Consider the following 23,912-nt stretch of genomic DNA (forward strand, 5'->3'; position numbering starts at 1 on the left):
TGTGGCGATACACTTCTGAAGCTTCTTGACGGGTATTGCAAGTTGCTCGTCCGTCCAAACAGACTTCCTTGTTTTAGGGTCCAAAGTCCCCCTAACCCCGAAGAACCAAGTCCTTGAACGGTCTGGCCAGTTCAATGTCTTTGGTTCGACCCCTTTAGCAAGCAGGTAATTCTCAGCTTTGTCCCATACCTGCCGGGCTTTGAGGTATCCACCTGACCCCGTGCGATGGTGAAACTTCTTCTTTGCAACATTGTGCTTGTTGTCTCTGACATCGTCTTACTCATGTCCGATATCTTGTAGGCCACAAATGCGGGCCAGTGATCTCTTATCTTCTCAAATCATCCGGTGAATTTTGGAGGCTTCCCTTCGTCAACAAAGGCTCATTTCAACTCATTCTTCCACCTCCTGAATAGATCTGCCATCTTCTTAAGAGCACATGCCTTGACCAATGGCTCTATAACCGGCTTATTCAGATCCTCCTCTGGCGGTAGGGTGAAATTTGCCTTCAGCGAGCTCCAAAGATCATCTTCCTGTCTATCGTTGACATAAGAAACTTGAGGGTCTTCGTTCTTAGGCTTATTCCATAGTTGGATGCTGATCGGGATCATGTCCCTAACAATAGCCCCGCACTGAACAGAAAATGCTTTCTTGGTCCGCCTGGGTTCAATCAGTTTGCCATCGTCCGAGATTGTTGTGATCATGAACCTTTCATCCTGGCGCAATCTTTTCTTCGGGCCTCATCTCGTCACCGTAGTTTGGCTCGATCTGGAGGGCTATAAAAGAATAAAGAAGAGTTAATATATGTAAATACCAAAACAATTAATGCATCAATTAGCTAGTCAGCACGAGGATGGGACAGGATGGGGACGGGACAGGACGGACCGCCAAACCTAGACAAATCTCGAGGAAAATGGAGTTTGGACAAGGAGCTTTAAGAGGAGAAATCTTAAGTGTGGCTTAGGCATTTCATTGAACACATCGTGTGCATAGGAGATGAGCTAGAGCACTATAAAGCTCTCCCACGGCCGGCCAGAAAAACAGAGCACTCCACTGCTCTGCTTGCGGGCGAGGGGGTATATATAGACATCTCATTGGTCCCAGTTTGTGTCTGGAACTGGGACCAATGCCCCACGAGACTCGGTCGGCCCCCTGGCCTCACGAACCGGGATAGTTGCCCCCATGGGTCCCGGTTCGTGAGTGAACCGGGACTAATGGGCTGGCCCTGCCTGGACCAAAATCCTGTTTTCTACTAGTGCCATGGTGGTCGCTGAGTTGAAGTGTGGGAACGACGGGAGCTCCTCAAGGGCTGGCGTAGGAGCCCCGCACACGGCGACGTGCACTTCATGGATGCGCCGCGCCTCCGCGGTTCCCTGCGCGTTCTTTGAATTCCCCGGTAATTTGAGTCCAAACTTGTTTCGGTTCCAGAAATTCTGCAACCATTTACCGATTTGTGTGCGAGGCGCTGGCCCGGGATCCACACAACACATAGAGCTTCCTCCTCTTTTACATGGAGTCAACAACAGCAATTTTCTTTTATCGATTGCAACCACGTATGCTACCAACGGTGGTAAAATGCTAGCCAGAACTATGCGATGATGATGATGATGGTGAACAGCTAATTAATGACAACAAGGAAATGGTAAACGAGTAGCAGAATTGTGCTGTTGGACACAGTTGGTTATGATAGAACATACTGTGCAATCTTGATGATGATGGTAAACAGCTAATTAATGACAACAAGGAAATGGTAAATGAGTAGCAGAATTGTGCTGTTGGACACAGTTGGTTATGATAGAACATAATGTGCAATCTTATTAGAGACCTCCAGTACATTTATTTGAGTGGTATACAATCACTCCTAAAAACAGCTTTTCCATGGCCACGTGAACACATCCATTCTACATCTATGAAAAAAAAATACTAAAATACAACAAGATTTACATTGTAGGAGTTTTGAAACAGAATTAGATTGGCGCTCCTCTTCGCTTCCTCCCTGTTAAGGCACCACCTTCATGTGTACCCTGAGCATGACTTGTAACCAAATGAGGAAATGAATTATGAGGCGGTATCCTTGATTCCCATGCAATTAGAATGAAGTCTTGTTTCGGGATAACACTAGGATCTCTTATAAGTTCCCCAAATGTTAGACTTGGCAATTCCTTCTTGATTGAAACATTAGGAGTACAAGCTATCATGCTAAGTGGTTGCAAAGCATAGTCCGTTATGTCCACTAAATCGGCTTGGTCCGTCAGCATGCTTAGGCGCCCACCACATGTGGAGTAGTTTCTCTTAAAATATCTTAGTCCCTTCTCTAGTATGCAATGCCAAAATTGAACACTGAGGTTCATTCTCAATACATCCGTGAGCATATTTGTTGCAATAAGTGTACCTGCTGGCACATTATGCAACATGTTGCAAAATTCATCTGCTAGTTGTACTAGCCGTGGATGTTCTGTAGGGTCTACACTCCCGAATGCCAGTGTCTTAAAAAGGTACCTCAACTCGTCATAAGACAAAACATTTAGGAAAATAGGCTGTACCGATCCAAACCGGGTTAACCTTTTAAGTTTACTTATGATGATGATCTTGCTTCCTGTGCTCATTCTTAGGAGAAAAGAGTGAAACCTTTTCCATTCATCCTCACCTACATCAGAAGCAAACTCAATCACTACCAACATCGTCCCAAACATGGTCCTTCCATGGTCAAATATGGTCAAGAGGTTGTGTCCATTCAAGTGCAAAATAGAGGAGAAGCGTGACCGAACCCTTTGGTCGCCACACACATGAGCAACCAAGGTTTTCTTTCCAACTCCAGCACCACCTATGATCGGAAGAACTGAAAGTGCATGATCACCAGGAGGGTTGTTGTGCTCCAACAAGAAGCTCAAGAGCTTTTGCTTTTCAGTGTGTCGGCCAAACATGAAATTGTCGGTGTAAAGATAAACATCATAGGGCCTACGGGATATGCGCTGGCATCCACCCAGAAGAACAATAAACTCTGCCATATTAGCAATAGCAATTTCTAAGCTTTTCAAAGCACCATGTGACTCGAGGCGCATTTCCTTGTCATCCTTCCCAGATGTTGTTCGAGAACGCTTGAAAGGAATGGCTAAATGCAAGCTGCTGCTAGATGAGTCATTGATGCTAACCTTGTCGAAGCCTGCACTGTGTTGGAGGGCATGGTACCTCAAGCAGTCCAGCACACGTGTCCTCGGTACATGGCCTCTGAGAGTGTCTTGAGATGCATCATCATCCCGGAGTTGGTTATGTATCGTGTGTCTGCCTCCTCAAGGATGGTGCCAGCTCTCATCAGGAGGTGATGCAACCTTTGCATCACCTTCTCCTCTGATTGGGCATGGCTCAAGGAGTAGTACTTGTTCATCAGTAAGGAGACGAACTGGCTCACGAGTTCACTAGCAACTGCAGATATGGCAGTCTCTATAGCTAGGATTCATGAGGTAAGCTGCTGGCCTGTCTCTGGACAAATTTAACTATGATGGCCTCTTACAAGTCTTACGGAGATTCTTGGCAAAATAGAAAAGTCTCCATGGATGACTTTGACTGGTACAAGGGCGGCTAACATGTGACAAGGACAAGCCTATACTGTCCAAGCAGGAAGAAATAGTTGACTAGTATTTTCAATATCCACAGTATGTAGGACCAGATTAATTATCGTCTTTTATATCTTCAATTGTGAAAACGACAAGCCAACTGTCCAAGAAACGTGACAACATATATTTAATATTTACGCACCAGCTTGTATATTTAAGTTATCTTTGCATTTATCTTTAACTGGACTCGTTTTACATTTTACACCACAAGGCATATCCAGTATATGCACACTCTACTCTAGCAATGTTTGAGCTCAACTCATCGGGAAGCAAACGATATGCACCCTTTTACCATGTTCGGTAATGATGAGAATCACAACTCCATGATTCAGGGCACATGTTGCTTTGTAAGTTGGTTTCTTTAGAACCCAACCAGTCATGTCGCTTATATTGTCCTAGTTCAGTATTTAACTGGAAACTGTTAAACCTTGTGCATTCTCTGCAGAGTTCAGGCTTGACCTGATGCTGATCTTCAAAATGGAGAAAGGAAAATGGTATTGTGTAACCTGTACGATTGAAATTGCAAAAGAAATTATTAGGGTTGGAGTAATTTCCAAAGTATCAGTCATTCCGAAATTTACAAAAAAGAAAAAAGCGCTTCATCATTTTGGCCCAAAATGTTGCAGATAAGCTGCTGACGGAGGGGTTGCGAGTCGTACGTAGGCAGCAGCCGTAGCTAACCAGGCACACAAGAGACAATCCGGCGAGACGTACGCGTATGCTCGAAGCTAACGCCTTAAGCAGCTGGATCGATTCTACGCTTGTACACGGCGAGTTGATGGCAAACAGGGCCGTGTCGGTCCTGTGCTTTTTATTGCTTTGATTTTGATCTGTTTACAGGCATATGGTACAGCTATATTTATACTAGTACAAAGCTAGCTAACCCAAACCTACTCGGATGATTGCACCAAGTCCGTGCCGGACTGGTCTGCCGTGGTTGATTCCAACATCCGGGCTGTGCTTCACGGCCAGCCACTGCAGCTAGCAGCAACTTCGGTTGCCGGCAGCTCAGCAGTGGCACCTGAGGGGTCTCATTTACGACAGTAAGAGCATCTTCAGCCATTCGGCCCTTCAGGACGCATAAAAATCGTCCTCTGAGGGCGAGTCGGCGCTGCAATCGGCGCTGGGGCGGTTTCGCATCCAGTCGTCACCCCCGGCCGTTGAAGTTGGTCCACTTTTCAGCTTCATTTCGATGAATAAAGGGCCCATATGGATGACAATAGGCCCATATTCGGCATGGTTCGCCGTTGTTCGGCGTTCAATTATGCACATAAATTTTTTTATCACATATTTCATCACAAAAATATCAAATACTTCAACAAAATAGTACAACAACAAATAGTTAAATACAAATTATATAGTTCAACAAATAAAAACTCATATTTCATCACACGTCGCGCCCGGTGTCGCCCTTGAGCCTCCATAGATGCTCTATCAGATCTTGCTGCAGTTGATGATGCACCTGTGGGTCTCAGATCTCCTGACGCATACTGAGATAGGCAGTCCAGGTTGCCGGTAGCTGGTGATCAACATCGGCTAGAGGACCCTGCATGTAGTATGGTTCAGTGTCAAACACCGGGTCTTCTTGCTCGCTCTAGATGATCATGTTGTGCAAGATGATACAACAAGTCATAATCTTCCACATTTGATCTTTCGACCAGGTCTGAGCGGGGTACAGAACAACACCAAATCAAGATTGGAGCACACCAAATGCCCGCTCGACATCCTTCCTGCAAGCCTCCTGAACCTTCGCAAACCAGGCGTTCTTGCCTCCTGGCACAGGGTTTGAGATCGTCTTCACAAATGTCGACCATCTCGGATAGATACCATCAGCTAGATAGTACCCCTTGTTGTAGTGCCGTCCATTGATCTCGAAGTTCACCGGAGGAGAAAGACCTTCAACAAGCTTGGCAAAGATAGGAGAGCACTGCAGCACATTGATGTCATTGTGAGTTCTTGGCATACCAAAGAAGGAGTGCCAAATCCAGAGGTCCTGTGTGGCAACCGCCTCAAGTACCACACTGCAACCGCCTTTGGCGCCTTTGTATATCCCCTGCCAAGCAAATTGGCAATTCGTCCATTTCCAATGCATGCAGTCGATGCTTCCAAGCATCCCAAGAAATCCTCTTGCTGCATTCTGTGCTAGGATCCGAGCAGTGTCTTCCGCATTGGGTGTTCTCAAGTATTGTGGTCCAAACACTGCCACCACTACCCGACAGAACTTGTAGAAACACTCTATGCTGGTGGACTCGGCCATGCGCCCATAGTCGTCGAGTGAATCACCGGGAGCTCCATATGCAAGCATACTCATCGCTGTCGTGCACTTCTGGATGGAGGTGAATCCAAGAGCGCCGGTGCAATCCACCTTGCACTTGAAGTAGCTGTCGAACTCCCGGATGGAACTCACAATCCTGAGGAAGAGCTTTCGGCTCATCCGATAACGGCGCCGAAATGTTTTCTCGCCGTGAAGTGGAGCATCAGCGAAGTAGTCGGAGTAGAGCATGCAGTAGCCTTCGAGACGATGTCGGTTCTTTGCTTTCACCCGCCCAGGCGCCGAGCCACCTCGCCGCGGCTTTTCATTGCTCGCCAGCAGCTGGGCGAGGGCGGCGAGCACCATGAGATGCTCTTCTTTCTGGACGCCGGTCTCGGCTTCCTCCTCCAGCAGCGCGGCGAGCGCTTCCTCGTCATCCGAGCCCATCGCCGAGGCAGGCAAATCACCGAACACCTTGCGCTCGGTGGGCGTGTACCCGCCGCTAAACCGCGCCTCCGCGGCCGGAAACACCCAGCTGCTGTTGGAGGGGCTGCCGTGGCAAAGCGCTTCTATTTTTTGGCGGGGAATGGCTATCTAGCGGTGTAGGGTGGCGGGCGGCGCCGGGATATAGCTACTGGTGGCCGAGAGCGCGGGGGGTGGAAGGCGAGTCAGGGAAGAAAACTTTGACTTTTCCCCTGACGGTCTGGGTCAGCCACGCTTTTCCCTTGCGCCGGAGCCTCCAATTGCTCCCTAGTGCACCGGGTTCGGCCTGTGACCGCCGGGCGGAAAAAAGGGCCGAACCGGCGATTTTCGGCGTCCTGAGGACGTGACTGGGACGTTTTTTTCGCGCCGGCGCCGAAAAAGTGGCCTGGGGAGGCCTATTGGGGACGCGGCTGGAGATGCTCTAAGTAGGCCTAGATTAATTATTCTCAGATTGAAGTTGGAGTGGTTTTCATATCCACAGTAAGTAGGCCCAGATTAATTATGGTCAAGTGTGAGAACGACAAGCCAACTGTCCAAGAAACATGACAACATATCTTTAATATTTACGTACCAGCATGTATATTTAAGTTAGCTTTGGATTCATCTTTAATTGGACCTGTTTTACATTTTACACCACGCGGCATATCTTTGCATTTATCTACTCTAGCAAAGTTCGAGCTCAACTCATTGGGAAGGAAATGGTGTGGCTTATTTTGCGCTAGTTCAGTCTTTAACCAGAAACTGTTGCATCCTGTGCATTCTTCAAAGTTTAGGCTTGGGTCTGATGTTGATCTCCACCATGGGGTAAAAATGGAAAAGGAAAATAGCATGATGCAACTAGAGGATCAACAGCTTGGTTTTCTTTCCTATTTGAATCAAGAGTGTCTAGAAAAATTAAGTGGCCTCTGCCAAACAAGTCTTAGGCCCTCTTTGATTTGCAGGATTTTGAGAACGTAGGAATAGGAAAAACACAGGATTTGAGTGGCATGTCCATTTAAATCCTATAGGATTAGCATAGAGGGTTTGATGTCATGGGGAAAACAAAGGAATTGTAAAAAGAGGTTGGAGTGGATGTTTGATTTCCAATGAAATATAGTACACTTGATTTCATAAGAAAAAATCCTATAGGATTCAATCCTTTGAATCAAAGGACAGCCGTAGGAAAAAAATCCTAAGGATTCTAACCCTCCAAATATTCTATGTAATTCCTTTGAATTAAAGAAGTCCTTACAGTGTTGTGGAAAACAAGTCTCACAGAAACTCTTTGCAAAGTAGAAAAGTCAGCAGGGGTGACTAAACCGTTGACAGCGACGAGTCGGTCGATGACAGCCAGATTCTTGTCTAAATGTCCACACATGTGACACAGACAATCCAACAATCCAAGTATCATGAAAAGAATTGACTAGTATTTGCGGAACAAAATACATCTATGTTTAATTATTTCTCTTGTCTTGGACTCCCTCTATACATTTTACATGGCATCCAATATATAAAGTTGAGTAGAGAAGCAGGTTGGTCCTTTTTTCATCACAACTACATACTTGGGTATAAATCTTCCAGTGAACATGTAACTAGTTTGTCTGTACATTTGATCCTTTTGTCGGTTCTTCAAAACCCAGTCTGACTAAGTGTCTTATTTTGTGCTAGTTCGGTATTAGATCCAAGATTGTTGCAGCTTGTGCATTCCTCAGAGTTGAGGCTTGACCTGCTGTTGATCCCCACCATGGTAAAAATAGAAAAAAGGAATTGCAAGATACGCTTTGGACGAAACTTCATTTGCTTTCTATTAAAAACTAGGAGTTGCTTGCGTACATGAAATTGTTTTCTTTCCCCTTTTAAGGAGTTGTAGTGTTAGGTCTAGGAGTCCGATTAAGCTATGTTTCCTTTCTTTGTACTTTAAGTCTTATGTACTCCCTGCGTTTCATTTATTTCGCATATTAGCTTTGTTCTGGGTCAAACTTTATAAACTTTGACCAATTTTATAATAGAAAAATTAACATGCACAATACCAAGTCAATACCATTATAATCATCTTTCCGTAAATTTTCATGCCATATATATTTTTTATTGTGAAAGTTTAGATTGTTTTTGATAAACTTGGTCCACCTAATAAATTTGACTTATTTCAAAGCTAATATACGGAGTAAATAAAATCAGATGGAGTACTATATATGCCCCATGGGCTATGCGATATAGATACGTTGCTCCATAACACCCCCTTAATATTTGCTCCCTGTAATAACTAGGGTCGGAGCAATTACCAAAGCATCAGACATACTGAAATTTACAAGAAGGGCTCCATCATTTTGGCCCGAAATCTCACAGGCAAGCTGCTGGTCAGCTGTCACAAGTGTATTCGAGGGTCTGGGTGGAGATGCTCTGCCAACTGCAGCGATGACTTTCCTGTCCGGCAGCTCGACCGTGGCCCGCCAATGTTTTTTTTCAAGTAAACAGAACTTTATTAAGCAGTAGGTTCAGCAATATCGCTGGCAACAAGAACGTTGTGATGGACTTAGGAGGTGTTTGGTTACAGGAATGGTATCGGTAATCAGATTACACAGTTTCAAGAGGTGTTATGAGTTCTTTCCTAGTTTGTTTGGTTTGTCCATGGTAAAGGAAACCATGCAATCCGGACATTTATGTTCACTTAATAACGGTTTGGTGATGGCCGTCCTAGAAAGGACATTATGTAGTTTGTTACTACAACTTGCTTGCACAACTAGTACAGCTTGTGGTGCACTAATGCTCTTGTACATGACAAGATGCTACTGCCTGCAGGCGCAGGCTGGACCTAGTTTGCACGACGATCCCAAACACCTCGCCCAGGCCCGCCCCATCCGGAATCGCCCAGTCAAAGTGGTACAGGAGGTTTGCCAGCACAAGCTCCATCGTCGTGCTCGCGAATAAGGCTCCAGGGCACTGCCTACGACCAGCTCCGAACGGGATGAACTCCATCTGTGGCCCTTGCTTGAAGTACTCCACACTCATCTCCTCAAACCTCTCCAGCCTGAACTCCGCGGCATCCTCACCCCAGTGTGTCGGGTCCGTGCCAACCGCGAAGGCGTTTATCATGACGGAGGTGCCCTTGGGTATGTGGTAGCCCATCACTTGGCAATCCTCCATGGCCGCCCTGTGTATCAGTGACACAGAGGGGTGCAACCTTAGCGTCTCCTTGATGACCATCCGAAGATAGTGCAGGTCGCCGAGGTCTGCGCTGATGATGGTGGACCTGCGGTGGTGTCCGAGCATCTGCTGGAGTTCGAGTTTGGCCCTTGCCATTACGTGTGGGTTGCGGATGAGTTCTGCCATAGCCCATTCTAGGGTGGAAGATGTAGTGTCCGTAGCAGCTCCAAATATTTCCTGTTGCAAATTATTGAATGTTAATTTTAGGCAATGTTGAATTGCATGTATCAAACAGTTCATCTAAAAGTCCGGGAAAAAAAGTTCGAACTGATGGGGAAAGACGAACAATATATATATATATATATTTTGAAACAAGAATAGGTTACTACTAGCTAAAAAGATTTGGTTGCAAATGAGTGATGGTACGTAGAAGCGGAATCACTTACAAAGATGACGGCCCGATGATCTCCGACGTCAAAGGGAAACTGAGAGTGTCTTCGTCGTGCAGCCTAAGGGCATGTACAATGGTTGATAAGACAGTCTTATCTTAAGTCTTGCATGCAATTTAGAGATGACAAAAAAATATGTCTACAATGGGTTATATCTTAGCTTTATCTTCAATAACTAGTAATTCCTTAAAACATGGTGAGACAAATTGTGCAAAGAGATCATCTCTTGTCTTATCTTAAATAAGAGAAGACAAGTCTTTTCTTATGAGTTCTCTCTCCGCCACCTCATCATTTATCCTACGTGGCACTTCTAAGATAGCACCATTGTACATGCCCTAAGGGCATCTTCAGCCGCGCCCCCAGGAACGCCTCCCCAGGCGTTTTTTTTTGCGCCGGCGCCGAAAAATCAGCCTAGTCGCGTTCCTAGGAGCCCGATTTTCGCCGGCTTGGGCGGAAAACAGCGCTGGCGGATCCAGGCCGAACCCGACGCACTGGGGGGTGCCCGGGGGCGCCGGGGCGAACTGTTTTGGCGCGAAATAGCCGCGGGCCCGCCGCGTCAGCGACTCTACCCTCTTCTCGCCCCTTCGTCGTCCTCATCGCCTCGTTTCCCGCGGCGAATCAATGCCAAAGCTGCCGCGCTGCTGCGCCGGTCAGCCTGCGCCATTGATGCCTCACGGGCGGCGCAGTGAAGACCGGATGACGCGCGTCCCTTGCACTCCCTCGCCCGCCACGCGTACTCACGGCGGCTCGCGCATGGGCGGCGTCTCGGCCTATATAAGACGCGCCCCAGCGCACTCGGCGACTCGCACTCTCTCGCCGTCGTCGTTCCTCCCTCTCCTCTCTCTCGCCGTCGTCGTTCCTCCCTCTCCTCTCTCTCGCCGTCGTCGTTCCTCCCTCTCCTCTCTCTCGCCGTCGTCGTTCCTCCCTCTCCGAGCGCTTCCCAGGCGACGGCGCGGCGGCGAACGGCTTCGGCCGACGCCATCTTCACGAGAGCGAGGCTCGCCTCCTTTTCGAGGCCGAGTACCCGGTCCCGCCGGACATGCGGGTGCCCGGGGCGTGGAGGATCAGCGCCGGCAGCGTGCCGGTGCCCCCGATACCCACCGGCGCGGCGCGACGTGCGGAGATCGCACGCATCCGCTCGTCCCTGCCGCGTGCGGCGAGGGAGGGGCCACGGTACGTCCCCGACAGCCCGCTGTGGGAGCCCTACTTCCGCCGCCGTCACGCCGAGCAGCTCGAGGCCACCAACGGCGTCGAGCCCTCCGGCAGGCTCAACGCCGTCGGCCAGCGTCGGTGGTGGGGCGTGCCCGGGCGCACGTTGGAGGCCGTCCTCGAGTACATCAAGGGCGGCAACACGCCGCGCCTCGAGTACCCCGCTCCCCCGTCGTTCACACGCCGTCGGGGAAGCTCCTGGACCCCAAGGCGCATGGAGACCGGGGGGTCCTCCTCCTGTTCCGGCAGCTCCCCCTGCCTCCACCTCCGCCCCGTCAAGCCAGAGCCCCAGGGCGCGCCTGTCAGCGCGCGCACCCGCAGCTCCGGCGTCCGCATCAGCGACAACGCCTCCCCCACCGGCCGCTTCATCCTCGTCGAGCTCAAGCCGGAGCCCGGCCTCCCCGCAGAGTACGAGCAGGTAGCCCGGCGTGGCTTCTCCGACGAGGACGCCTTGCATTGGGCGCGGGACGACTACCTCTGCGACGAGATGGTCCAGCAGCGCCGGCCCTGGAGGAGATCGCCGCCCGCAAGCGTGGGCGCGAGGACGAGCACGGCGTCGTGGTCCTCGACAGCGACGACGACGACGACGCCCCCGGACCGTCCAACCCGCCGCGCCAACCGGGGGAGGGATGCAGCAGGGACGGCGGAGGCGTCGGCGGGGATGACGACGATGACGGCGGCGGTGACTACACGCGGTTCTACCGCCTCCTCGGCATGTAGAACCGCGTGGGCGGGCGGCGAGGCGGGCGGCGAGGGAGACGGCGGGGGTAGCCCGTGGTAGTTTTTCCCTTTTTTTGTAAAGTATGTTTAAATTTGAACGAACTCGCCGATGTTTGCGTTAAATTTGAGTTGTGTTTGCGCCGTATTTGACTTTTTTTTAAAAACGTGAGCGCCGCGACTGGGGGACATCACGCCCTAGTGCGCGGTTTAGCGCCGGTGCGTTCTCAGGGGGCGATTTTTTGCCGCACGTCCAGCAGGTCTTCGTCCTCTTTAGGTGTAGGAGTAGGAGTGCCAGTAGCGGTAGCAGTAGCCGAGGCATTATTTTGTTTCTTCTCCTTGCGCTCTTGGATGATATCTGCCAGGATTCGTTGTATCCGGGCGTGGCTCCTCCTCAGGTCGCGGGAATCACCCGTCAGCCACCGTACCAGCCGCGACGACGGGTAGAGTTCCACCAGGCTGAACCCTCCCACGAGCGAAGCCAACACGGCGAGCTCTCGGAGGTACGCCTCCTGCTGCCGACACTTGCCGCCAAACGCCGCCCTGGCGATGATGTTGTTTGTCAGCCTGGCCAGCTCCTTGCCAATGTCGATGATGGCGGGCGCCGAGGCAGAAGACGCGGTAGTCACCGACTCCATGAGGTGTGTGACCTCGGCTTGCTTGATGGGGTCCATCCGGCGCACCTGCCGTGCGCTGAGCAGCTCCATGACGCAAAGCTTGCACATCTGCCGCCAGTGGTCGCCATAGGGCGCGAAGGCCAAGCCTTTGCCCCCGCAGCTGACGATGTCCAGCGTGGGACCGCTCGGGCGGGTCGCGAAGGTGAGGTCACTCGTCTTGAACACCTCCATCGCCGCCTCAGGGGTGGACACAATGATCCTGGGCACTTCGCCGAGCCTCAGCAGCCTGAGTGGGCCGTGCCGGCGTGCCAGGCGAAGGAATGCGCGGTGGGGCGGCAGTTTGGTGCCGACGAGGTGGTGGAGACTGCCAATGATGGAGCAATGCTACATTTACAGTCGTTTTACCAGATGGGAGCTTACGGATGGAAGTGGCATCATTAGATTGGAGACAGGAGAGCCTCACACCTGAAATTCAGGGGGGAGTGATGAATTAGACTCTGCCAAGTCTGTCCGTATGAGAGTTTCCGTAACTGCGGTCTGTAAGTGGAGCATTTTCGTATATTTATAGTGTAGCATAGATGCTTGTTGGAGTTGCTGCACCGAAGATAGGACATGCAAGAAAACAGACACGTTGCTATCTGTCACACCACCGAAAGTCCAGATCATGTCAAAACGAAGAGATGAAACCAAGAGATGACTTAGCTGTAAGAGGTTCTAGCTTCCAGGTTTTAGGTTTGTCCTAAGTCAAACTTCCTCCAGTTTGACCAAGTTTGTAAAAAAAGATAGTAATATATGTGTATGTATATATATATATATAGACACACACACACATAAAAACAAATGTATGAAAATATACTTTATGATGAATCTAATGGAACTGGATTAGTGTTGTGAATTTTGTTATGTTAAAAAGTTTGGCTTAGGGCAAACATAAAACTTCAAATATTTTGAATCGGAGGGAATAAATACAGCCTGCAGGCCTGCACACATCGCTACTACAAGCACATACTAACACATCACTTAGCAATACTACAACTCTAGAGCTTCAAGATCCTTTATGTATCCACATCAAGGTTTTATTTTTCTCAATACTGGTTTTTTACCGGGCTGGACTGGAGGGAGTACACGTCTTCTTAGCAAGATGTTGGAATCAACTGCCTCCAAATTCCATCACATCTATTGCACGCCAACCATGAAATTTCACACTTATTCCATGCACGTTCTTGACCTTTGATTTTTCAACTATTACAAGTGGCCACACATAGCCTTGGAGACTTGGAAAATTCCATGTCTTACAAGTGTACAATCGGGTGGACAGAACTCATCTTCGTTTTTTTTTTGAGAAGTCATCACCGTTTTTCAGACCACGTGATCTGCAGGAAGACTTCCATGCATGCATGTTTGCAGAATCAATCCTGATATTGTCAAGTCACTAACAATACGTGTTGATACATCTAAAAAATTCTGATTAGTCTAGATAGGTGGCGGCTTTGATTAAACAGTTGATAAATCAGCTTGAAAAATCACTTATAATCTGATTTTCGTATGTATGTATATTATATTATGGCTACTAGCTGATGTGTACATGCAATAATATGTTTCACATAAACCAGTTTTCATGTTTTCCTTTTTATTAAAAAAGGAGGGTAATAACTCCTAGCCTCTGTGACGACTCATGCTTGCATCCATTTTATTGCTTTGTGATCGTCTGTAAAAAGAAAATAAGAAAACACCATACTCGCCAGACTAGATCAACTGAAATAAAGATTGTAAATCACACTTGTGCATAAATAGTCATGTTGCTAAACCATCAGTTGAATTGGTTGGACATAGTTACAACAATCTCCAAGTGGGTGCACCTAGCTATCAAAAACATGGGCTTCTACATGTTGTGTACTTATTGACTTAAATATTGCCAATTTTGGTACGAACTTATACTAAACTGTATTATAAAATTTTACCGAGGGAGTAGAAAAGAATCATGCATGTTAGCGTACGCAAATAGGTGTGGCGGCGTGGTGGCGGGCGCTGGAGGCGGGGTCGTGGGCGCGTGGCGGCGGCGTGGTGGGCTTCACGTGCTTGTGCGCGTCCATGGCACGGGCTCCGGCTTGGTCTGGCTCGGTCGGATCTGCGGCCCGGTGGCCACGAATGGCGTGCGGAGACTCACCAGCGGGGCACGGGCATGTCCGCTGTGGCTCACACGGCTGTCGGTGGCCGGTAAGCGAGGCCCGGCGTGGCACCTCCTGGGGTCGTCTCCGGGACGGATCTTGACTGTTCGGGCGCCCTCGACGTTGGGTGGGTGTCCGCTCCTTGCGGATCTGAACTGGAGGCCGTGGTGGGGCGTTGTAGGGGGAAACTTGAGGAGGCTGGAAGGAGGGATGGGTGGTCTGCCCACCCGTCGCTGGCGTGGGGTGTGTCGGTTGAGGTCTCGCACTGCTCCGCTGCACCCCTTTCTCTTTCCCCTTGCATAGTTGCCTCTGCATCAATCTTTCGAAGCATGCCGTTGCTGGCGGCACCGACATTGGTAGGGATCTACTTGTGGTGGAGATACGCTCCTTTGGGTGGCCGATGGGGGCATCGGGTCGGAGTTGTGGTGTTCGTTGGTGGAGCTCGCATCTCGGGTGCGGACTGGCGACCTTGGTGGCCTGGACAGCGGGGTGGCTCAGGCTCAACGATCCATGGCGGTGGGAGGCAAGTCTCTTTGATAGGGCGCACCCTAATCGGAGGTGGAGTTGTATGCCGGGGTGAAATCCTTGTCTGACCGTGATCAGACCAACGGTGGTAGCGTCCGGGGCATAGTCCCATTCTTGTAGGCTCTGTCGCGGCCTCTCCTAATGCCCCGTGTTGCTCTAGATGAAAATCTCGATCCTTTGGATCGGGTGGTGGCGGCGCTCTGTGGTTGTGTCCTTCCTGAATGCACAACCTTGAAGCTGACGGTTCGTTAGCGGTCAGCTGCATTGTTCAGGGTGGCTTGTTCTTGATGGAGGGCTCCGTCAACTTCGTAGTGATGCTTATTGTACATCTGTTGTTCGCTTCGAGTTGGCTTAGTTGATCTTCGACCTCTTTGTATCTTGCTTTGGGTGTGTGTGTGTGTGTTTGGGTCCCATGTTGTGTGGTTCGGATGTATGAGATCCGTTGCTTTATAAGCCCTTTTCGGTAAATGGGCATGAAAGATGGGGATAAGGCTCCAAGAGCTACTGTTTCAGTCACATAAGGTGTTGTATCAGTACCTAAAATGATGAAGTGGTGTTTCTCTGCTCTGCATGCCTCTCCATCCTTTCAAGGATCCGATCAAAACATTTGTCAAAAATCTGATCCAAACGACTATTGATATCTTCCATGTTTTCATTGGAGGAGGATGGTGTGGTGAGCTGGTTCATGGAAGGATTTCTTTTTGGTCAGAATTTCCGGTAACCGACCTGTTGCCGCAAAGTTTAGTGACCCCCGAAAAATTGATAGTACTCAATGCTTTTTGAAGTTTTTAAAAAATTAAATGACTGAATAATGTCAAATAGGCTGCACTTGGCTTAATTAGCGGTACGGAGTGTGGCCCGCCATTCTTTTCAAGCTTTGCTTAAAAAATTACTGGTCGCGGTGTGGTTCATCGAGTGGAGATCGAGACCTCCTGAAGGTATGCTGCCCACTAGAACCGAAAATGGGTTAAATATATTATACTTTCACACCAAATTTTTGTTGATTAAAAAATCATTTGAAATTTTAGGCCAAAAAATCTAGAATTCCCAGGATTTTTTGGAAGCCTAATTTTCCGGCCCCTCATGAAATATGACTTGAATAAAAAAATATTGGTTCTTAGTGATGGTGGAAGGGATGGAGAAAATTTAGTGGAATTCTCGAGGTGGAAGGGTGGTGATCTAGCTCTAAAATACCTAGTGTTAGAAATCTCCCATGATCTAATGAATAGCACATAAATTACTCTCAGATAGAAGGATTTGTGTAACAAGATTACACGAACAAGCACATGGGGCAATGCGAATCAATGCCAAGCTGGGAGAGAGTGCCACCACTGCTCTGTTATCAAAGCCTGGATGTGCTTTTTTCAAGAAGATGCAAGATCATTGCATGTCTTTTTCATTAAGAAGAAGAGATTTTGTACATAGATCATTAGAAGGGTCAGAGGCCACCTTCCACAGACAATCCAGAGTTGCCGCTTAGCAAATTTGAAACAGGTGCCCACCATCTACCCTAGCAGCACTCCACAGGCGTAGTTCTGCACGGATTAAGGACACGGCAGCAGTGGTTAAGGAAGCCTTCTGGTCGAAGACACGGCTGTTATGCTCCAGCCAGATGAATCACAGTGTGGCGGCGATGATGGTATTCATCATCTTCCGATGCCCAGCCGGCGCTGCAACAGATAGATTGAGGTGTGAACCTATGAAGTCTCAGCGGCAGCAATATATGGTACCACACCTCACGCGCAAAGGGGCAGCCAAGGAACATGTGTGTGATATTCTCGTCGACCAGGCAGCAGAGTTGGCATTGTTGAATGGTTGCAAGGTTCCGGCATGGCAACCTGTCGGCCGCCCAAAGTCTTCGACGCACCGCCAACCATGTAAAAAATTTGATCTCAAGGGGAGCCCAATGGCCTCCAAATTTCTTGGGCGCATCGGGTGAAATCACGGCCAAGAAAGAATGTGGCCTACGTGTAAGCCAGAGTAAGCTGATCGATGCACTCCTTCCATTACTTATAGTCACCGGCTACAATAGTTTGAACGTTTGCCGCATCCCTCTAATGATGGTTCATGGCAAAACAGTGGTGATTAAGGAATTACTCACTTCGTTTCAAAATAAGTGTCTTAATTTAAAACTAACTTTAGTATAAAATTATACTAAGTTTGAAACATTTATTTTGAGACGGAGGGAATAGCTAATATGAAGACGAGGTCGTTCCTCTTCAGCACCTCCATTTTGCCCCAGGGGTGGACACATGACGATGGGCACTTCGCAGAGCCTCAGCAGCACAGGCAGCCATGCCGGCGTTCCAGGCGTAGGAATGTGCAGTACGATGTGGTGGCGGCTGCCGATGATGGGAAGGATCCATGGACCTCGAACAAGCTTGGCTCCCGTGTCCTTACCACGTAGAGCCTGCCACACAAAGAGAATCGTGCCTACTGCCACCACACACAAAGCTTCCGTAAGAGAGTTTGGTTCATCATGTCCATGGCGACTGGTCAGCTGCCGACCTTGGTCTCCGGTCCAACTACGTGCTGGACTGCATTGAAAACCAGGCCCATCGACAAGGGTGTGCGAGCGGTGCGATCGCACAGGCCCCCGAAATCGTAGGGGCCCCGATCGAAGGAAAAACCATGTAACGGCCGCGGTTCATGCGCTGGTTTGCTGCCTTTTTCGGCTGGCTCGCTCGATCCGGTTTAATTGGAGCAAACCTTGCACGAGAAGCGGAACCTTCGTTACGGTGCCCTAATACCCAGCCAACAGACCCTCTGTTGGCCCAGTATTGATTTATCTACTCCCCTTTCGGCCTGTTTGTAAGAGAGCAAGTAGAAAAACAAGGCAGGCTAGTTACGCTAATGGGCCTAATTGCTATCGCCAACAGCGCATGTTTCTTTACTGCAGCAGCCTCTGACCACAGGTATATTTTCCAAGGTAAGTCGTAGCCATAAGTCCGGGATCAAAATAATTGAACGAAAAATTAGTTAGGGTTATTACTTTTTTGTTACAATCGTTCTCTTTCTTGTTCTTTTGATATCTTCTTGTCATGTCCATTAACTCGATTAGGCATGCACTTAGTTTTAATCAAAATTAATAGGATTATCACACTAGCCGTATGCTAATTTCTAATTGTAGTACTAATGTTTTGTTGTGTGCTGCTCTGCTACACTATTTCATTCTAAGAAAGACTCAATGGATTTTTTGCTAAATTTTGGGCCCCATTTCGCATTCCGCACCGGGCCCCGAATTCCTGGAGACGGCCCTTTTGAAAACAAGTGGTGCAAGAAAACAGAAGTGACAACCACATACGGGAGCTGAATAATCCAACCTGCGCATTTTCGTCCTACCAATAGACATGTAACCCTCCGAATAGTCTTGACTCTACCGTGTGTCGCTGTCCCTTGTTCACTCTCATACGTTGGTGTTCTTCCTTTTTCACTAGAAATACGGGATTAAGCTTGCACACATAACCCTCAACCAAAATGGTACTGTAGCGCAACACACGCATACCTAATTAGTTATAGTCTTGGGATAATCTTGGACCGATATTATTTGGGGGTTTTGTCCATAGTCATGCCACAAGTAAGGTCAACGTGAGTTGGTAATAAGCAAAAAAAAAACGTGAGTTGGTAAGCAAACCACATGACTTCGCTAGTTTTTTTTTAGCGAACAGCATGAGCTCTAGTTTTTCATCAAGAAGAAAACTGAACAATTAATGACAAAATTGGCCGAAAATTGAATGACTTGGGTAGTTTAGAATTCCATGCCTTCTTCAAGCAAGATGTTTACACGAAATCAACTACCTCCAAATTCCGTCACACCTATGGCACGCCAACAGCAGAATTCCACGTATATGCTTGACATTTGTTTTTTCAACCATTTCACCATGAGTAGTCCCAGACAAATCTTAATATCTGGTGAATGTATGATGTTACACTAACCCAAGGTTTGTGGTTCAAACAGTAGAAACGAAAAGCTCACAGGCACACACACACACAAATACACATACAAATGTGTGGTAACAAAAAATAAAATGGAAATACCTCAGAATAAATAGAAATGAACTAGTAGCCATGAAGAAATCATCCTTTCATCAAGCGAAGGCAATCTTTTCTCTATTTTCTTTCCATCGGTTTCTGCTCCGGTGCTCCCCCCCTGGGCTGAACGCAGGGTGGAAAAACACATCGACAGCCAGGATGAACCAAAAACGGTTCATAACGAGGGGCACGATCGTCTTTGTTGCCCCCGCGTATAGCCGTCGAGGAGCCCTGGGAGGCCCGTACGGGCCCGGATAGATCGTATGCCCGGCCGTATACGTATGCCCGTCTGTATACGTATTTGTTTGTATACGGCGGCCTTTCGTGCACGCGTGAAGCCGCCCGTGCGTGGGGCAGCACGTGTCACGGGTAGTTGCCAAAACTGTCGCATCATATAAATGTGGACGGCAACCACCTCCGGCCGCATCGCCCACCATTTCCCCCTGCTGCATCGTCTCCCTCTCTCCACTCTCCACTCCCCACTCCCTCTCCTCTCCAACCTCCTCGTCTCCCTCACCGCATCCTCTCCATCGCCATGGCGGATGCAGGAGGCGAGCGCCCCGATTGGGGCGCAGATCTGGTGGAGCAGGCGCGGCAGGTCGCTGTGGGCACCTTTGTGAGGGGGCGTGCCGGCATCCAGCGCGGTGCTCCCTCCGCTGGAGATCTGGAGAAGGCGGGGGCAGGCCGCAGCGGCGCGGTCCAGCCAGATGCGCCCGCTCTGGCGAACTCCGGCGAGGCGCAGAAGGTGGAGGCGGGCTCTGGCGAGGCGCAGAAGGTGGGGGCGGGCTCTGGCGAGGCGCACGAGGTGGAGAAGGTGGAGAAGGTGGAGGCCGGCTCCGGCGAGGAGGAAGCGGAGCAGAAGGTGAAGAAAATATGCCCTAGAGGCAATAATAAAGTTATTATTTATTTTCTTATTTCATGATAAATGTTTATTATTCATGCTAGAATTGTAGTAACCGGAAACATAATACATGTGTGAATACATAGACAAACAGAGTGTCACTAGTATGCCTCTACTTGACTAGCTCGTTAATCAAAGATGGTTATGTTTCCTAACCATAGACAAAGAGTTGTTATTTGATTAACATGATCACATCATTAGGAGAATGATGTGATTGACTTGACCCATTCCGTTAGCTTAGCACTCGATCGTTTAGTATGTTGCTATTGCTTTCTTCATGACTTATAGATGTTGCTATGACTATGAGATTATGCAACTCCCGTTTACCGGAGGAACACTTTGTGTGCTACCAGGCGTCACAACGTAACTGGGTGATTATAAAGGAGCTCTACAGGTGTCTCCAAAGGTACATGTTGGGTTGGCATATTTCGAGATTAGGATTTGTCACTCCGATTTTCGGAAAGGTATCTCTGGGCCCTCTCGGTAATGCACATCACATAAGCCTTGCAAGTATTGCAACTAATGAGTTAGTTGCGAGATGATGTATTACGGAACGAGTAAAGAGACTTGCCGGTAACGAGATTGAACTAGGTATTGAGATACCGACGACCGAATCTCGGGCAAGTAACATACCGATGACAAAGGGAACAAGGTATGTTGTTATGCGGTCTGACCGATAAAGATCTTCGTAGAATACGTAGGAGCCAATATAAGCATCCAGGTTCCGCTATTGGTTATTGACCGGAGACATGTCTCGGTCAGGTCTACATTATTCTCGAACCCGTAGGGTCCGCACGCTTAAGGTTTCGATGACAGTTATATTATGAGTTTATGAGTTTTGATGTACCGAAGGAGTTCGGAGTCCCGGATGAGATCGGGGACATGACGAGGAGTCTCGAAATGGTCGACACGTAAAGATCGATATATTGGATGACTATATTCGGACATCGGAAAGGTTCCGAGTGGTTCGGGTATTTTTTGGAGTATCGGGGAGTTACGGGAATACGGGGGAAGAAGTATATGGGCCTTATTGGGCTTTAGGGGAGAGGGAGAGGCAGGCCGCGCGCCCCCCATTGACTAGTCCGAATTGGACTAAGGGGAGGGGCGGCGCCCCCTCCTTCCTTCTCTTCCCTCTTCCCCTTCCTTGTCTCCTAGTCCTACTACATGGAAGGACTCATAGTTGGACTGGGAAAGGGGGAATCCTACTCCCGGTGGGAGTAGGACCCCCCTAGGGCGCGCCATAGAGAGGGCCGGCCCCTCCCCTCCTCCACTCCTTTATATACGTGACCAGGGGGCACCCCATAGACACACAAGTTGATCCACGTGATCGTTTTCTTAGCCGTGTGCGGTGCCCCCTTCCACCATACTCCTCGATAATATTGTAGCGGTGCTTAGGCGAAGCCCTGCGACGGTAGAACATCAAGATTGTCACCACGCCGTCGTGCTGACGGAACTCTTCCCCGACACTTTGCTGGATCAGAGTCCGGGGATCATCATCGAGCTGAACGTGTGCTAAAACTCGGAGGTGCCGTAGTTTCGGTGCTTGATCGGTCGGGCCGTGAAGACCTACGACTACATCAACCGCGTTGTCATAACGCTTCCGCGGTCGGTCTACAAGGGTACATAGACTACACTCTCCCCTCTCGTTGCTATGCATCACCATGATCTTGCGTGTGCGTAGGAATTTTTTTGAAATTACTACGTTCCCCAAGAGTGGCATCCGAGCCTAGGTTTTATGCGTTGATGTAATATGCACGAGTAGAACACAAGTGAGTTGTGGGCGATATAAGTCATACTGCTTACCAGCATGTCACACTTTGGTTCGGCGGTATTGTTGGATGAAGCGGCCCGGACCGACATTACGCGTACGCTTACGCGAGACTGGTTCTACCGACGTGCTTTGCACACAGGTGGCTGGTGGGTGTTAGTTTCTCCAACTTTAGTTGAACCGAGTGTGGCTACGCCCGGTCCTTGCGAAGGTTAAAACAGCACCAACTTGACAAACTATCGTTGTGGTTTTGATGCGTAGGAAAGATTGGTTCTTGCTCAGCCCGTAGCAGCCACGTAAAACTTGCAACAACAAAGTAGAGGGCGTTTGTTTTTGCAGGGCATGTTGTGATGTGATATGGTCAAGATGTGATGAGATATAAGTTGTTGCATAAGATGATCATGTTTTGTTGAAGTTATCGTCAACTGGCAGAAGCCTTATGGTTGTCTCTTTATTGCATAAGATGCAAGCGCCAAATAATTGCTTTACAATTATCACTATGCGATAGCAATAGTTGCAAGAGCAATAGTTGGCGAGACGACCATGTAACGACACATTTATATAGATCAAGATGATGGAGATCATGGTGTCATGCCGGTGACTATAGAGATCATGACAGTACTTTGGAGATGGAGATCAAAGGCGCAAGATGATCATGGCCATATCATGTCACATATTTTTATTGCATATGATGTTATACATCTTATTTTGGTTAGTTCGACACATAGCTTTATAAGATGATCTCTCACTAAATTTCAAGGTATAAGTGTTCTCCCTGAGTATGCACCGTTGCGAAAGTTCTTCGTGCTGAGACACCACGTGATGATCGGGTGTGATAGGCTCTACGTTCAAATACAATGGGTTCAAAACAGTTGCACACGCAGAATACTCAGGTTAAACTTGACGAGCCTAGCATATATAGATATGGCCTCGGGACACTGGAGACCGAAAGGTCGAGATGTTCACCATTGAAAACTACTCCATCTCACGTGATGATCGGACATGGTTTAGTTGATTTGGATCACGTGATAACTTAGAGGATTAGAGGGATGTCTATCTAAGTGGGAGTTCTTAAGTAATATGATTAATTGAACTTTAATTTATCATGAACTTAGTCCTGGCAGTATTAGCATATCTATGTTGTAGATCAATAGCTCGCGTTGTTGCTTTCATATGTTTATTTTGATACGTTCCTAGAGAAAATTGTGTTGAAAGATGTTAGTAGCAATGATGCGGATTGGATCCGTGATCTGAGGTTTATACTCATTGCTGCATAGAAGAATTATGTCCTTGATGCACCGCTAGGTGACGGACCTATTGCAGGAGCAGATGCAGACGTTATGAACGTTTGGCTAAGCTCAATATGATGACTACTTGATAGTTTAGTGCACCATGCTTAACGGCTTAGAATCGCGACTTCAAAAACGTTTTGAACGTCATGGACCATATGAGATGTTCCAGGAGTTGAAGTTAATATTTCAAGCAAATACCCGAGTTGAGAGATATGAAGTCTCCAACAAGTTCTATAGCTAAAAGATGAAGGAGAATCGCTCAACTAGTGAGCATGTGCTCAGATTGTCTGGGTACTACAATCGCTTGAATTCAAGTGGGAATTAATCTTCCAGATAAAATAGTGATTGACAGAATTCTCTAGTCACCATCAACAAGTTAGTAGAACTTCGTGATGAACTATGATATGCAAGGGATAATGGAAACGATTCCCAAGCTCTTGGTAATGCTGAAATTGACGAAGGTAGAAATCAAGAAAAACATCAAGTGTTGATGATAGACAAGACCACTAGTTTCAAGAAAAGGGCAAAGGAAAAAAAAGGGGAACTTCAAGAAGAACAGCAAGCAAGTTGCTGCTCAAGTGAAGAAGCCCAAGTCTAGTCCTAAGCCTGAGACTAAGTGCTTCTACTGCAAAGGGACTGGTCACTGGAAGCGGAACTACCCCATGTGATTGGCGGATAAGAAGGATGGCAAAGTGAACATAAGTATATTTGATACACATGTTATTGATGTGTACTTTACTAGTGTTTATAGCAACCCCTCAGTATT

General features: G+C 48.2%; 2 pseudogenes; both read right to left on the reverse strand.

Moving 5' to 3' along the window:
* Positions 1-1,748: 1,748 nt before the first annotated feature.
* Positions 1,749-4,674, reverse strand: LOC125534730 (annotated as a pseudogene).
* A 4,106-nt stretch (positions 4,675-8,780) lies between these two features.
* On the reverse strand, positions 8,781-19,722 carry LOC125534731 (annotated as a pseudogene).
* Between the last annotated feature and the right edge of the window lie 4,190 nt (positions 19,723-23,912).

This window comes from Triticum urartu, chromosome 2, assembly GCF_003073215.2.
Source record: "Triticum urartu cultivar G1812 chromosome 2, Tu2.1, whole genome shotgun sequence".
NCBI lineage: Eukaryota > Viridiplantae > Streptophyta > Magnoliopsida > Poales > Poaceae > Triticum > Triticum urartu.